General features: G+C 41.0%; 1 protein-coding gene across 1 annotated transcript in view; it reads right to left on the reverse strand.

Moving 5' to 3' along the window:
* The window catches only part of rnasekb (ribonuclease, RNase K b), a 28,583-nt gene extending 24,893 nt beyond the window's left edge, over nt 1–3,690 (reverse strand). The window contains exon 1 of the mRNA XM_034177602.1: nt 3,685–3,690. The gene's annotated coding sequence lies outside the window, so the exon portion shown is untranslated. The remainder of the gene's footprint in view (nt 1–3,684) is intronic.
* Nucleotides 3,691–15,009: the final 11,319 nt, after the last annotated feature.

The raw sequence follows: 15,009 nt of genomic DNA on the forward strand, positions 1-15,009 counted from the left end.
CTGATGTATTTTATTGGTAATTGTTCCTCTCGCTCGGAGAGTTAGCAGGTGCAATTCTGGAAAACATCTTCCTCAGCATTTCTCGCGTGTGACATACATTTTAGGAAAAGCAGAAACATCCAGATGGCTGACTGATGGAGTGAAACGAATGCTTCTGCATCCAAAAACGGAGCATCTGAGTTTTCACTGGAAAGTGGTGACTCGGATATACAGAGGGGAGGCAACACACTTCACCCATGAAACTGTCAATTTTTTCAGTCTGTCAGATTTTGGATTCTACCATGTGCAGACTCTGCTGTCTGTCACAGCTAACAGTGATCTGATGCACAGCTAACAGTGATCTGATGCAGAGCGATCTAATGCACAAGCTAACAGTGATCTGATGCACAGCTAACGGTGATAAGATACAGAGCGATCTAATGCACAGCTAACGGTGATAAGATACAGAGCGAGCTAATGCACAGCTAACGGTGATCTAACGCAGAGCGAGCTAATGCACGGCTAGCGGTGATCTACTGCAGAGCGAGCTAATGCACGGCTAACGGTGATCTAGTGCAGAGCGAGCTAATGAACCTCAAGCTGATGCATAGCAAGCTAATGAACACCTAACATCGAGGAAATGCCGAGCGAGCTCATTAGCTTTGTTTCAAACGCTGCAACTTTTAGCTTCAGCAAAACATTGTGATTGGTTCAGGTGCGAGTTTGTGCAAATTTATTTTGTCTTGATTCACAGTAGCTGTGACGCATCTAACTCTGAAAAGGGGGAAAACAAAAAAAATCACATTAATTTCCTTCTGCTGTAAAAATATTTGTAACAAATCTGAAGTCAATATTTTGATGACAAAATTTGCTGAAAGTGATATGGCATTCTATCACCCGCAAAGTCAGGTTACAGACGCCGGCTGATGTTAAATGTATCCCTGGGGCCAGAGCTCCCGACATTGCATCCCTTCTTAGGGTGTTGACGGTGCAGAAGGGAAGACAGAAAAAGGAACATGACATGAGATACAGTCACATAGTTATTCACATCGGCGCCAATGATGTCAGGATGAAGCACTGCGAGGTCACAAAAATGGACATAGAGAGGACTTGTAACCTTGACAGAAAGATGTATCTGCATCAGTTAATAGTCTCTGGTCCCCTCCCCTCCCGGTGTACTGTTGAGGCATTTAGCAGGCTGACATCGTTAAATAGGTGGCTGGTGCAGTTTTGTAGACAGCAAGGCTTTAGCTTTATTGATAACTGGTCTTTGTTCTGGGGCCGCCATGGCTTGCTGATGCCAGATGGCCTTCACCCTGCTCGGGAAAGCGCTGACATCTTGTCTGCAAACATAGATAGAGCTCTACAGGGAGGGTAACATTAGGAATTTACAGCAGGCCATGGAGCAGGTGATTAGAGACCCTGCAAGGCTTATGACAAATGTGGGTGTGAATCCATTAGCTTAGCGAGGGAAATTAGTGCAGAAAATCCACTATGGTGATAGTGCAGTTTATCTGCCAGGGAGGGAAATTCAACAAGTTGAGACTGTGGCCTGCTTCCGCAGACGTGTTCATAAAAATCATAGAGGGATATGCTTTGCAAACTTAATACATTGGATGATGTTGAAATTGAGGATGGCCCATTGCCTGTTCCAGCAATATAAAACATTTTGTGTTTGCTACTGACAACCCACGTGGAATGTCTCAAACGTAAACTTCTAGGCATCTTATACAGTAGTGTTCAGAATAATAGTAGTGCTATGTGACTAAAAACAATCCAGTTTTGAGTATATTTCTTATTGTTACAAGGGAAACAAGGTACCAGTAGATTCTCACAAATCCAACAAGACCAAGCATTCATGATATGCACACTCTTAAGGCTATGAAATTGGGCTATTAGTAAAAAAAAAAGTAGAAAAGGGGGTGTTCACAATAATAGTAGCATCTGCTGTTGATGCTACAAACTCCAAAACTATTATGTTCAAACTGCTTTTTTAGCAATCCTGTGAATCACTAAACTAGTATTTAGTTGTATAACCACAGTTTTTCATGATTTTTTCACATCTGCGAGGCATTAATTTTGTTGGTTTGGAACCAAGCTTTTGCTCATTTACTAGTGTGCTTGGGGTCATTGTTTTGTTGAAACACCCATTTCAAGGGTATGTCCTCTTCAGCATAAGGCAACATGACCTCTTCAAGTATTCTGACATATCCACACTGATCCATGATACCTGGTATGCGATATATAGGCCCAACACTATAGTAGGAGAAACATGCCCATATCATGATGCTTGCATCACCATGCTTCACTGTCTTCACTGTGAACTGTGGCTTGAATTCAGAGTTTGGGAGTCATCACACAAACTGTCTGCGGCCCTTGGACCCAAAAAGAACAATTTTACTCTCATCAGTCCACAAAATACGAGGGCTGTCAATAAAGTATAGGTCCTTTTTATTTTTTTCAAAAACTATATGGATTTCATTCATATGTGTTTACCTCAGACATGCTTGAACCCTCGTGCGCATGCGTGAGTTTTTCCACGCCTGTCGGTGACGTCATTCGCCTGTGAGCACTCCTTGTGGGAGGAGTCGTCCAGCCCCTTGTCGGAATTCCTTTGTCTGAGAAGTTGCTGAGAGACTGGCGCTTTGTTTGATCAAAATTTTTTCTAAACCTGTGAGACACATCGAAGTGGACACGGTTAAAAAAATTAAGCTGGTTTTCAGTGAAAATTTTAACGGCTGATGAGAGATTTTAAGGTGATACTGTCGCTTTAAGGACTTCCCACGGTGCGAGACGTCACACCTGTTTGTTCCACAAAATTGACGAACTCACTGACTGAATGCCACACTACTATTATTGTGAACACCCCCTTTTCTACTTTTTTTTTACTAATAGCCCAATTTCATAGCCTTAAGAGTGTGCATATCATGAATGCTTGGTCTTGTTGGATTTGTGAGAATCTACTGAATCTACGGGTACCTTGTTTCCCATATAACAAGAAATATACTCAGAACCTGGATTAATCTTTTTAGTCACATAGCACTACTATTATTCTGAACACTACTGTATATGCTACTCTGGAATCACCCCTAAATCCAAACAGTCCAACTGTCAACCCCACTGAGTTCCTTAGTCTGGGTCTCATTAACATAAGCTCACTATCCTCAAAATCATTGTTGATTAATTATCTAATTATGGGTCATCACTTAGATATGATTTATTAGGTGCGGCTCCATCCAGAGATATGGGTTATGTGAAACCTGGCTTAAACCTACAGCTGTCCTCCCCTTAAATGAGGCCTGCCCACCAGCATATACGTTTAGTCACATCCCTTGTGATGTGAAGGAAGGCGGGGGTGTTGCTCTTATTTATACAGTGGGGAAAATAAGTATTTGAAAACCTATCAGTTTTGCAGGTTTTCTCACCAACAAAGAATATTGAGGTCTGTCATTTTTATCGTAGGTACACTTCAACTGTGAGAGACAGAATAAAAAAAAATCCAGAAAATCACACTGTATGATTTTTAAATAATTAATTTGCATTTTATTGCATAAAATAAGTATTTGATCCCCTACCAACCAGCAAGAATTCTGGCTCTCACAGACCTGTTAATTTTTCTTTAAGAAGCCATATTATTCTGCTCTCTTTACCTGTATTAATTGCACCTGTTTGAACTTGTTACCTGTATAAAAGACACCTGTTCACACAATCAATCACACTCCAACCTGTCCACCATAGCCAAGACTAAAGAGCTGTCTAAGTACACCAGGGACAAAACTAAACCTGCACAAGGCTGGGATGGACTACAGGACAACAGCAAGCAGCTTGGTAGAAGACAACAACTGTTATGATTATTTATTAGAAAGTGGAAAAACCACAAGATGGCTGTCAACCTCCCTCGGTCTGGGATTCCATGCAAGATCTCACTTTGTGGGGTAAGGATGATTCTGAGAAAGCTAAGAACTACACAGGAGGACCTGGTCAATGACCTGAAGAGAGCTGGCACCACAGTCACAAAGATTACATTAGTAACACATGATGCTGTCATGGTTTAAAATCCTGCAGGGCAGCAAGGTCCCCCTGCTCAAGCCAGCACATGTCCAGGCCCGTTTGACGTTCACAAGTGACCATCTGGATGATCCAGAGGAGGCATAGGAGAAGGTCATGTGGTCAGATGAGACCAGAATAGAGCTTTTTGGAATCAACTCCACTTACCATGTTTAGAGGATGAGAACAACCCCAAGAAAACCATCCCAACTGTGAAGCATGGGGGTGGAAACATCATACTCTGGGGGTGCTCTTCTGCAAAGGGGACAGGATGATTGCGGCGTATTGAAGGGAGGATGGATGGGGTCATGTATTGCGAGATTTTGGCAAACAACCTCCTTCCCTCAGTAAGAGTATTGAAGATGGGTCATGGCTGGGTCTTCCAGCATGACGATGACCCAAAACACACAGCCAGGGCAACTAAGGAGGGGCTCCGTAAGAAGCATTTCAAGGTCCTGGAGTGGCCTGGCCAGTCTCCAGACCTGAACTCTGAAACTCCAAACCTGAGAGATTTGGAGAAGATCTGTATGGAGGAGTGGACCAAAATCCCTGCTGCAGTGTGTGAAAACTTGGTCAAGAACTACAGGAAATGTTTGACGTCTTTAATGGCAGACAAATGTTTCTGTACCAATTGTTAAGCTCTGTTTTTGTAGGGGGTCAAATACGTATTTTATGTAGTAAAATGCAAATTATTTTAAAATCATACAATGTGATTTACTGGATTTTTTTTTTTTTTTTTTTGATTCTGTCTCTCACAGTTGAAGTGTACCTACAATAAAAATTACAGACCTCTACATTCTTTGTAGGTGGGAAAACTAGAGCCCGACCGATATATCGGCCGGCTGATATTATCGGCCAATATAAGGCCTTTTCAAAGTATTCACTATCGGCCGAAATTTGCCGATAGAACGCTGATAATTTCTCATAAACAGAACAGTTACTGAAATAATGTTTGTGTTGGCAATGTAAAATGTCCTTGTACGTTTGTCCAGTAGATGGAGCTCTGACTCCATTCAACTGACAGCTGCTTACACCCCTGCTTAAATGTGTTCATCACCGGCCCCCGTAGTTCGGCGTCACACTGCACTGATCGGCTGACAAAAACATACAAGTAAGTTTATGGGTGATTCTTTAACTACGGGCACTATTGGCCTTGTAAATGTAATTTCCACCACACCATTGCCTTACAATATAAAGCGCCTTGGGGCAACTGTTTGTTGTGATTTGGCGCTATATACATGTGATCTGATGTTACTGTTTCTCTCCATAGAAACTACCCAAACAATCTTTCATACAAACTGTTTAAAGGGACATTACAGTGTTGTGGTGGAAATTACGGCAATAGTGTGGGACAACTACATTTTGTTTAAAAAAAAAAAATCACAACAGTTGTATGACATTGAATACCCCAATTATGTTTTGATTTTACCGATATTTTATTCAGAGATATTTTAAAACATTAGAAAAAACATTTCTTTGCCATTTTTACCATTTTTATCATTGAAGATCAAAAGTCTGGTTGTGGGACAAGCACAAAACGGCAATATTTGCATATAATGATGCTGAAAAAAGGTGAAAAAGTCATCACAGACTACTAGAACAAATCTCTTAACACTTTCATTGTAAAGATAACTATAAAAGTGTGACATTTCCCCTTTTTTCCTGTTTTTCATACAATATGATCAAAGTCTAAGAATCACCCTTATAAGGATGTTGTTTGTAATAACTTTGCGATTACATTCACCCCACATTTCTCCCGTTTCAGTTCAACCCAGTTTGATTAACTCAGTTTATGTAGTAATGTGTCAGATGTGCTTCATTGCGTCGGTCACACTTTATATTAAACCCACGTTGTGTAGACCTTATTTCTAACATGAAAAACTTTCGTTTACTGCTATGAGGTTGAAACATTCAGATTCACTGGTGGTCTGGAAGGGTTCTTGGAATTACTGCCATTTGCCATTAACCCTCTGGGGCCGACGCCGTTGTAAACGACGGCTAGGCCCAAGCTTTACTAAATTGTAAATAACTTTTTAATGATATGAGATAGAAACTTTTTTTTTGCTGAAAAGTTAACTCAGCAGACTTTCGATCCACTGTCGGCCATCTTGGTACTCCTCATAGAAGATGTGTGATGACGTGCGCAATGTGAGTGTCCAATCGGAATTGGTTCTCTGTCACATTGTTTTCCAAAATCCAATTATAGGGCAGATTAACCTCACATGATATGGCAAAAATCATTTTCAGGGGTGATATCTTACTAGTTGGCCCGTTTGAATAGCCCCCTAACTGCTCCAACTGCATTTTTTGAACTTGAACATTCTTCTCTGTTATAAAGTTAATCAATATGAGGACAAAGCTTCAGCTTTTAGCTCATACCTTTTTTGTTAAGGGCCCAAAAAAGAACATTTTATTCATTAAAAAAAAAAAAATATATATATATATATATATATATATATATATATATATATACACTCAACAAAAATATAAACGCAACACTTTTGGTTTTGCTCCCATTTTGTATGAGATGAACTCAAAGATCTAAAACTTTTTCCACATACACAATATCACCATTTCCCTCAAATATTGTTCACAAACCAGTCTAAATCTGTGATAGTGAGCACTTCTCCTTTGCTGAGATAATCCATCCCACCTCACAGGTGTGCCATACCAAGATGCTGATTAGACACCATGATTAGTGCACAGGTGTGCCTTAGACTGCCCACAATAAAAGGCCACTCTGAAAGGTGCAGTTTTATCACACAGCACAATGCCACAGATGTCGCAAGATTTGAGGGAGCGTGCAGTTGGCATGCTGACAGCAGGAATGTCAACCAGAGCTGTTGCTCGTGTATTGAATGTTCATGTCTCTACCATAAGCCGTCTCCAAAGGCGTTTCAGAGAATTTGGCAGTACATCCAACCAGCCTCATAACCGCAGACCACGTGTAACCACACCAGCCCAGGACCTCCACATCCAGCATGTTCACCTCCACTCGGACAGCTGCTGAAACAATCGGTTTGCATAACCAAAGAATTTCTGCACAAACTGTCAGAAACCGTCTTAGGGAAGCTCATCTGCATGCTCGTCGTCCTCATCTGGGTCTCGACCTGACTCCAGTTCGTCGTCGTAACCGACTTGAGTGGGCAAATGCTCACATTCGCTGGCGTTTGGCACGTTGGAGAGGTGTTCTCTTCAACTTTATGCGAAAGAGATGTGTTGCACTGCATGAGGCAAATGGTGGTCACACCAGATATTGACTGGTATCCCCCCCCCAATAAAACAAAACTGCACCTTTCAGAGTGGCCTTTTATTGTGGACAGTCTAAGGCACACCTGTGCACTAATCATGGTGTCTAATCAGCATCTTGATATGGCACACCTGTGAGGTGGGATGGATTATCTCAGCAAAGGAGAAGTGCTCACTATCACAGATTTAGACTGGTTTGTGAACAATATTTGAGGGAAATGGTGATATTGTGTATGTGAAAAAAGTTTTAGATCTTTGAGTTCATCTCATACAAAATGGGAGCAAAACCAAAAGTGTTGCATTTATATTTTTGTTGTGTGTATATATATATATATATATATATATATATATATATATATATATATATATATATATATATATATATATAAAAATTTATCGGCTATCGGCAGATCAGCCGATTTATCGTTTATCTACTTATTTTCCCCAGTGTAAATCTAGGTTTACTTTATTACAGGGCTGTGAAATGAAAATTGTGAAATCCGAGGAAAATTTGCAGGGGGTCTGGGAGGCGCAGTCCCCCAGGAGCCGTGGTCTAGGGCCCCAGAAACCAAATTAATTTTGTATCTAATGATGCATTACAAAAGAAGCACATACTTAAATGATCCAAGATTCAACCTTTGATTTGAACTGTCAATGATAGCAGCTGGTCTGCTCTGTCAGTCTGATCCCGTCAGATCTCAGAAGCTAAGCAGTGCAGCATCTGATTAGTACTTGGCTGGGAGACCTCTTCGGAACACCAGCGGCTGTGTGTGTTTCTCAAGGTAAAACTGGACTTGCGTCAGGAAGGGCATCCGGCGTAAAACTTGTGCCAAATACCGATGCGGATCTGACTGTATCCGCTGTGGCGACCCCAAACAATAACAGGAGCAACTGAACTGACAACATTTGAACTGTCAATGACAATGTTGAAATAACAGAATATGACTTGGAAGTAGGACCTCGAATGATTTTCCTTTTACAGTTGTATGTAAATGTTTGGACACCCCTGATGATTTCCATGATTTTCCTTTATAAATCATTGGTTGTTTGGATCAGAAACTTCAGTTAAATATATCATATAACCAGCGGTGGGCACAGTTCAGCTAATCCGATAGCAGATAATTATCAAAGCTAATGTTTTTGCTATCGGATTAGCTTTAAAACCATCATCGGACCAATTATCTTCAGATAACTTTCAGTCCGATAACATTTTTTTTTTTTTTGCTGGTAAAGTTTAAAGGTCAAAAACATTTGTAAACCCTAAAATCAAACATTTTAGCCCGTTTGTTGTGTATTTGTAGCAGACTGGCTGCCTGTCACTTGCTGATGTCATCATTAAGCACAAAACGTGATTGGCCGGTCAACGCAGGGAGCATTGTGGGTAGTGTAGTTCAGGTTCAATTTGGTCGTTACAGTGAATTCTCCACTCGACCCAAAAAACAAAACAGACTAATTTTAACATTATTTTATTTCTTTGTGGTTGTAATTTAATCGCCAAGACTCGGTGGGGGAGAGGAGCTCTCACGGCGCAGCTGTGTATACAGAGGGACTTTTCTTCACATTTAGACACGGTTTTGGATTTTAAAAAAGGACACTTTGTGGATTATTTATTCAGATGAATCTCACTGAAACGAACAGGTAAGAATTTATATTTATGTGTCTTTTACTCTGCCAATCAATGCATTAATGGATGTATTTTGGTCGATTAAGCCGCAGAGTTCAAAGCATGTGAAAAAAGCAGCAGCTTTTAGTTCGTAAATGACGGTATATCTAATATAGAGATAAACTGTGTGTTACTGCTTTTGAAGGATGATGACAGTGTTTGGGGTTTTACTTTTTTATTCATTAATTTTTATTATTATTATTTTTTTTTTTTTTATTCATTTTTTGTGCGTTGTGTTTGTGATCCTTGAATTTACCCAGCAGCCCCTGCGATGCTTAAAGTGAAACTGGTTTATCAGAAGCCAACGGTGTAATCTGATGTGGCCACGTCCAAATCAATACTGTTATTATCTGTAATAAAGAAATTTTGTAGCAGTTTATCGTCATAAAAGATAACTTTTCAGTTATCTGATTAATGGTTATTGAAGCAAATGTTTTGGTTAGCTGTGCCCACTACTGCATATAGCAGACAAACAGTGATATTTGAGAAGTGAAATTAAGTTTATAGGATTTACCTAAAGTGTGCAATAATTCTTTAAAAATTGGGCAGGTGCATAAATTTGGGCACCCCAACAGAAAAAATACATCATTATTTAGTATATCCGCCTTTTTCAGAAATAACAGCTTCTAAACACTTCCTATAGCTTCCAATGAGAGTCTGGATCTGGTTGAAGGTATTTTGAACCATTCTTCTTTACAAAACATCTCAGGTTTGTTGGTTTCCGAGCATGGACAGCTCGCTAAAAATCACACCACAGATTTTCAATAATATTCAAGTCTGGGAACTGAGACGGCCATTCCAGAACGTTGTACTTATTCCTCTGCATGAATGCCTTAGGAGATGTTATCAGTGTTTAGGGCCATTGGGCCTCATGTATCAACGTGCGTACGGCGATATTTGAGCGTATATAGGGTGTACGCCAAAACGGCTGCGCCACTTGGCATTTATCAATGTGGTTGTTGGCGTACGCTGCGCTGAAAATATACACCAGGTCGAGAGGTGGTGTAAATTATACACCAAAATGAACCAGCGCTGGAATCCACATAAAAATGAATATGATTGGCCTGATAAACAGTGCCATCATACAAATCAATAAATATGTTACATAAATAACACTTTCCTGATTATACTACATAATAATCAATACAAATCCCGCTTTTGTGGGATTGCTGGTCTATCGAGCACGATCCGTGGCCACAGCGCTGACCGCAAAGAAAGCGCTGCTCGCCTTTTTCTCCAGAGCCTGGAGCCAGAGCAGCGCTGAGCTTAACTTTATGTGGTGTGATCGTTTTAGACAATGAAATTGATAATTACAACTGTAGTGTTCTCATTCCCTTCGCCCGTGCTGCAATCAGGTTGTGTCGTCTCCATTCGTTTGTCACAATAAAATAAAGAAATACATTTTAAGAATAAAGAAATCTGAAAAATTAGGCGTCTTATTAATTGAGTGAGCAAATATCCACGTCAAGAATTATTGACGTGAAAAGAGAATACAGTGGTCCCTCGCTATAACGCGCGGTTCACCTTTCGCGGCCTCGTCGTTTCGCGGAGTTTTTAGTCCAATTTTGCATGCCTTTTTTTTTTACAGTGTTCTGTGTTCTGCGTGTCTGTTTATAAGAATCTTCTCGCCCAGAAGAAAAAAGAGCGCCAACAACTACTCATAACTGTGTTTGTCACTCGGAAAAAGACACCTGCAGCCAGGTGTGAGTGGAAAAAGGCGCAGCGTCAGGACGCAGAGGCACGATCTGTGAAATACTGGTCAGTCACTATTTATAATTTCTTATGTGTCAACCTCGTAGGTTGATCGTTAAAATTACATTCGTTAGTTCTAAGTACCGATTGGCCAGACAAAGGGACAGAGCTGGAAAGGATGTGCAGCAGGTTAGGGTGGTAAAAGATGCACATGGTAATGTGCTGACAAGTGAGGAGTGTGTGCTGAGAAGGTGGAGGGAATATTTTGCAGAGTTGATGAATAAAGAAAATGAGCGAGAGAAAACGCTGGATGATGTGGTGAGAGTAAATCAGGAATTAAAAGAGATTAGCAAGGAAGAAGTGAGGGCTGCTATGAAGAGGATGAAGAGTGGAAAGGCAGTCGGTCCAGATGACATTCCAGTGGAGGCATGGAAATGTCTAGGATAGATGGCAGTAGAGTTTCTAACCAGATTGTTTAATAAAATCTTGGAAAGTGAGAGCATGCCTGAGGAGTGGAGACGAAGTGTGCTGGTTCCTATTTTCAAGAACAAGGGTGATGTGCAGAGCTGCAGTAACTACAGAGGCATAAAGCTGATCAGCCACAGCATGAAGTTATGGGAAAGAGTAGTAGAAGCTAGGCTTAGAAAACAGGTGAAGGTCTGTGAGCAGCAATATGGTTTCATGCTAAGAAAGAGCACTACAGATGCAATGTTTGCTCTGAGAATACTGTTGGAAAAGTACAGAGAAGGACAGAAAGAGTTACACTGTGTGTTTGTGGACTTAGAAAAAGCTTATGATAGGGTGCCAAGAGAAGAGTTGTGGTATTGTATGAGGAAGTCTGGAGTGGCAGAGAAGTATGTTAGGGTAGTGCAGGACATGTACAAGAATAGTGTGACAGCGGTGAGATGCGCAGTCGGAATGACAGACTCATTCAAGGTGGAGGTGGGATTACACCAAGGATCAGCTCTGAGTCCTTTCTTGTTTGCAGTGGTGATGGACAGGTTGACGGATGAGATCAGACAGGAGTCCCCATGGACTATGATGTTTGCAGATGACATTGTGATCTGTAGTGAGAGTAGAGAGCAAGTTGAGTCTAGTCTGGAGAAGTGGAGATATGCTTTGGAGAGAAGGGGAATGAAAGTCAGTAGAAGCAAGACTGAGTACATGTGTGTGAATGAGAGGGAGCCCAGTGGAATAGTGCAGTTACAAGGAGTAGAAGTGGTGAAAGTAGATGAGTTAAAATATTTGGGGTCAACTGTTAAAAGTAATGGAGAGTGTGGTAGAGAGGTGAAGAAGAGTGCAGGCAGGGTGGAGTGGGTGGAGAAAGGTGGCAGGAGTGATTTGTGACCGAAGAATATCAGCAAGGGTGAAGGGGAAAGTTTACAAAACAGTAGTGAGACCAGCTATGTTGTATGGTTTAGAGACAGTGGCACTAACAAAAAGACAGGAGGCAGAGCTGGAGGTGGCAGAGCTGAAGATGTTGAGATTCTCTTTGGGAGTGACAAGAATGGACAAGATTAGGAATGAACATATCAGAGGGACAGCTCAGGTGGGACGGTTTGGAGACAAAGTCAGAGAGGCGAGATTGAGATGGTTTGGACATGTGCAGAGGAGGGACCCAGTGTATATAGGGAGAAGGATGCTGAGGATGGAGCCACCAGGCAGGAGGAGAAGAGGGAGACCAAAGAGGAGGTTCATGGATGTGCTGAGAGAGGACATGCAGGTGGTTGGTGTGACAGAGGAAGATACAGAGGACAGGGTGAGATGGAAACGATTGATCTGCTGTGGCGACCCCTAACGGGAACAGCCGAAAGACAAAGAAGAAGAAGAAGAAGTTCTAAAAGCCATCATTATTTATAGGAAAACGTTCTATTTTTATTTCTCAAACAAATGTTTGGGCCTGAAAACAGTTTGATCTTATTTTTCTACTAAGGTTTGAACTTTGAGAGTGTTTACACACAAGAGAAAAGTGAGAAAATGTTCATGCCTGATTGAGAAAAGTGTATAAAGTGGTTTTACAGGGTTTTTACAGCTTTAAAACGTCTATAATAATTGTAAAAAAATAACGCGGACTACGTTGCGGTTTCACGTATTACGGGCTATTTTTTAGAACGTAACTCCCGCGATAAACGAGGGACCACTGTAACACTTTTTTGATTATACTACAAAACATGTCGGAAAATGAAGGTGTGTCTGAAGCGGAGTCTGAATATTTATGGGCGTGTTTATTATAATTACGATTGTTTTCACCCGCCGCATTTATCAAGGTCACGTCAGGCGTACGCTGGAAATGGGCAGGTGTGCACTGCTTGATACATGTCACGTCAACTTTGGTGTACTTCAAATTTACACCCTAAATTTACGCCACAAGTGCGCAACTTTGATACATGAGGCCCATTGTCTTGTTGAAAGATCCAGCCCCAGAGCAAATTCAACTTTGTCAATGATTCATGAACATTGTTCTCAATCTGTCCACAGCACCTTATTTCAAAATGAAGCTGGCTTGTCCAAATGTGCTTTAGCATACCTCAAGCGACTCCGTTTGTGGCGTGTACGCAGAAAAGGCTTCCTCTGCGTTACAGCATCATACAGCATCTCCTTGTGCAAAGTGCGCTGTATAGTTGAACAATGCACAGAGACACTATCTGCTGCAAGATCATATTGTAAGTCTTTGGAGCAGGTCTGTGGGTTGACTGACTGTTCTCACTATCCTTCGCTTCACCTTATCTGAGATTTTTCTTGGCCTGCCACTTCGGGCCTAAACTAGTACTGTGCCTGTGGTCTTCCATTTCCTTACTATGTTCCTCACAGTGGAAACTGACAGCTGAAATCTCTGATAGCTTTTTGTATCCTTCCCCTAAACCATGATGTTGAACAATCTTTGTTTTCAGGTTTTTATTTTTTCAACTTTGTTTATTGAACATTTTGAACATAACAATGTTATGACAGATTCAAGGGTATGAACACAATTGCAGCGTAACAATTCTGTCAACCCCCAACCCACCCTAACCTCCCTACCCACCCTCAGGCCAGAGGGAAAAAAAATAAGTAAACAAATAATAACAATGAAATAAAATAAATAACAGAGAGAGAAAAAACAATAATAAAGGTAAAAAGAAAAAAAAATGAATAATTAGGAATATAAATATAGATTGGTAAGTACAGATACCTGGAAAATATGTTTGAGAGTTAGATATTTAATTATCCTCGGTATCCAGAAGATTTGAGGAGTCAAAATACCTAAGAAAAGGGTCCCATGTAGCATAAAATGAATTGATGGCGCCTCTAAGAGAAAACCTCAATTTTTCTACTTTAAGGTTGTAGACCACCTCACGTACCCAGCGGACATGTGAAGGGGAATGAGAGACTTTCCAATTAAGTAGGATCAACCTTCGAGCGAGCAGAGTGGTGAATGCTATAGCCCGCTTCATTCCTTTAGGCAGGTTAGAAGCGGGGGGATACCAAAAATAGCAGAAATTGGATTTGGAGCAACCAGAAAACCATATGCTTCAGATAAGGAATTAAAAATTTCTGTCCAAAATGGTGTCAACTTAGGACACAACCAGAACATGTGTGAATGATTGGCAGGGGAAAGTTGACATTTGCCACAGGCATCATTTACAGAAGAATGCATTTTTGCTAGTCTTGAGTTAGTAGTGAGCCCTGTAAACAACTTTGCATTGAATTAGTCTATGACGGGCACAGATGGAAGATGAGTAAACCAGGGTCAGTGCAGAAGTCCATTGTTGCTCTGTAAATAAACGTTAAGACTCTCTTCCCAAGCTGTTTTGACTACATGTGCAGGTGTTGACGTTTCTGAACAAATAAAGTTGTAGAGCACTGAAATACACCCTCTAAGACTGGGATCAACTAAAAGGAGAGAGGGTCTCTGGAGGGCGATTCGGGAAGTCGGGAAACAGCTTCTTAACATAGTCACGGACTTGAAAAAAAAACGGAAAAAATTGTTTTGGAAGGTGATGTTTGACGGACAACTGTTCAAAGGATGAGAATGTGTTATCAGTATAAAGATCTATAACTGACTTAATCCCATTATCATGCCAAACTTTGTATGCTAAATCTTGGGATGGTCCAAACATACAGTTTTTAAACACTGATGTCAGGGCAGACAGGTTCAAAAGGCCAAGCTGCTTCCTAAGTTGACTCCATATTTTCAAAGAAGTAGATGCAACAGGACAGTTAGTTAAGCACGGAAGAGGAAGTTGTGAGCACAAGACTGAACGAAGTGAAAACTGAGAGGACTTTAGCCTCGGTCCCACCGAATAATGAAGGCTGAAGAAGGAGCCACGCATGGGTGTGGGGTGATTATTTGAAGAATGACCCACGTTTTCACCACGTATCCACTATGAAGGTGCCACTAT

This window comes from Thalassophryne amazonica, chromosome 9 (assembly GCF_902500255.1).
Source record: "Thalassophryne amazonica chromosome 9, fThaAma1.1, whole genome shotgun sequence".
In the NCBI taxonomy this organism is placed as follows: Eukaryota; Metazoa; Chordata; class Actinopteri; order Batrachoidiformes; family Batrachoididae; genus Thalassophryne; species Thalassophryne amazonica.